At 37.5% G+C, this 2,690-nt stretch overlaps 1 long non-coding RNA gene across 1 annotated transcript; it reads left to right on the forward strand.

The window, feature by feature from the left end:
- Positions 1 to 349: 349 nt before the first annotated feature.
- On the forward strand, positions 350 to 1,122 carry LOC140886238 (uncharacterized). Its single transcript, XR_012151487.1, has 3 exons — positions 350 to 485; positions 880 to 945; positions 1,050 to 1,122. It is a non-coding gene; the product is annotated as an uncharacterized lncRNA (long non-coding RNA).
- Positions 1,123 to 2,690: the final 1,568 nt, after the last annotated feature.

Below are 2,690 nucleotides of genomic sequence, written 5' to 3' on the forward strand. Positions count from 1 at the left end.
TCACAATTCCGAATGCAAGTAATTGAATTTTGAGCTTGATTTCTCCGGATGATATCATAGAAGAACTTGGTGCATGTAAGGCCCGGGATTAATTAATATTAATCCGAATTTATTTAATTTTAATCCGAGTATATTTAATTTGGGAATACTTAGAGTTTTGATTTAAATTCTAATATTCTTAAATTATTTAGGATTGAAATTGAATAAAACTAAGGACTGAGGACTGAATTGCAATTTCCGAAGAATTGAGGGACTAAAGTGCAATTTTTCCATGACTTATCAGAATTTCTATTTTTAGGAGAGGAAAAAAAACGTGTAAGAAGGGGAAGGAAATCAAAATTCAGAAAACAAGAACAGAGCTCACCCGATTCCTTCCATTTTCTTTACAAGTTTGATTTTCTTTTCGCGATAACTTTTGCTACGGTTGTCTGATTTCGATTCCGTTGGATGTTCTGGAATCCTTACGACGAGGGCTTCGATCTCGTGTAAGTTTTATGCTATGTGATGTTGATTTCGAAATCATTATGGGGCAGAGATCAGATTCTGAACTTGTATGCTTGTTCTTGAACTTGTTTATGATTATCTATTGAAACCGGCTTGATGAACTTGCGATATTTGTATTTGATTTTGATTTCAGCAAGTGAACCAACTGTTATGGACATTTATATGTTGTTTTGAAGGTTATATATCAGCTGGTTTATGAGTTGTGATGTACGTATGATTGAAGAATTTGATAGAAATGGTTTTCGATACCGTATCGGTTACCGATTTTGAATCGCTACGCCGTTTAATCGAGTTGTTGTACTGTTTTGATAGCCAAGTTTGAAACTGAATATGTTATGGAGATGTTATGGTTGTTATAGCATTTTTCTTGTTCAGTTTCAGTTGAAGAAACAGCACAAAAGACACAAGACTTCGACCTTGTACCGAAGAAGCGTTCTTGAGGTTTGAAATGCGATTGAGCGATGAATTCCTTATGGTTTTGATTCGTTTCTGAAGCGATAATGTGAAATGAAGTTTGATATATATATCTTGATTATCTTTTACAGATTTGAAGAGCTCAGAATCCGATAAACGAAGGTATAATGACGACATCGTTTTGAAAGGGACTTTGAAACTCAAGATCGATGTTTCTTGAGTTGGCCCGATAAAATCACATACTTGTTTCGATTTGATTTGATTTCGATGTTGTTGATCCATCACAGGTAGTGGATTTTTATATTTGAGTTGATATATTGATAGATTGAATTGATTATAAGCCCAGGTTACGATTAACCTGATTTTCGAGTCGATTATATCTCGAGAGATGGATATCCATGTCAAGATCGCATACGAATCTTGATGGCTTTGAAGTTTAATGAATCAATTCCTATACGAAGAGCGTATTACTCTATTTGATTGAGTCGAGTTTTAAATAGAGTCGATATGATTTATTTAACGCTTTCGATATGTCGATTATACTGAGATTGTATCTCACCGGAGTGTATCCGGCTGTTGTCTTGTTTTGTATGTGTGCATGACAACAGAGGGGGCAGAAGCTGGTCATCGACGTCATTGACAGCTGGGATAAAGAGTCGAGCATGTGAGGACTCGGGTTGTAGATGATACTTTGATCTTTTAGAAGTATGGAACTTGGTTTCCTTGGTGTTGAACATATGTATGAAGATGGGAAAACATGTATCAAACTTGATCTAGTTTAAGTTGTTGTTGTTTCGTGATCTTTTAGCGACTTGGATGATGTAAGAAAATACATGTATCATTGTATGAGACTTTGTTTAGATGTATGTGAATATGTTCAGATCTAAAAACCAGGTTTGGAGAAGTCAAGAAGCAAGCTTGGGAGCCATGTTTTTCGAGGGAAAAACTCTGTCCAGGACCGCACCTGAGCTGCAAAAAAAAAAAAAAAAAAAAAATAGCAGCCCGAGCGCAGCCCAGGCAGAACTTTCCCTTTGTTTAGCAACATGGTGCGCCTGAGCGGCGCTTTATGGCCGCTCGAGCGCACCCTCATAAAAAAAAAAAAAAAAATTCTTTGGTTCTTGGCTTGGCTTGTTACTTCATCCTTCCTTGTTTGAATAATGATACTTAATCATTATTGCCCTTAGAATGAGATTGACAACCCGAGGTCCCCACAACAGGTGGTATCAGAGCGTAGGTTCTGGACTGAACTAGATGAGAGGGGTAGATCGAGTCTTCTATTCTGATTTATTTATTCTTGATGCGTGTTTATTATTTGAAGTAATAGCATGAATTGAATGAGTATGAATCAGAACTCGATCTCTTGAGAAGGCATTCAGTGCTAATCAGAGGAGGGACTGAAACATAAATGTATTACGATATGATGAACTGTTCACTGATCTATTTGATTATCAGATATGTCACGAAGACCAGGACGACCACCACTGAGACCGTCAGTGACTACTCCTTTGCCGGTCACTACTCAGTTGCCAGAACAGACAAATGCTGCACAACCGGTAATACAGCCAGTGACAGTGCCAGAACATGGACAGAGTAGTACTTCTGTTGATTTATATGGTGAAGCTACTCCGATGGAAAAACTTCTGAAGCGATTCCAGTCGTTTAAACCACCGACACTGCAAGGGACTGAGAATGCTATAGAATGTGAAAGCTGGCTGGAAGACATAGAACAGATGTTTGAGTCACTTGATTATGTTGATGAAAGACGAGTAAGA

This window comes from Henckelia pumila, chromosome 3 (assembly GCF_033568475.1).
Source record: "Henckelia pumila isolate YLH828 chromosome 3, ASM3356847v2, whole genome shotgun sequence".
NCBI lineage: Eukaryota > Viridiplantae > Streptophyta > Magnoliopsida > Lamiales > Gesneriaceae > Henckelia > Henckelia pumila.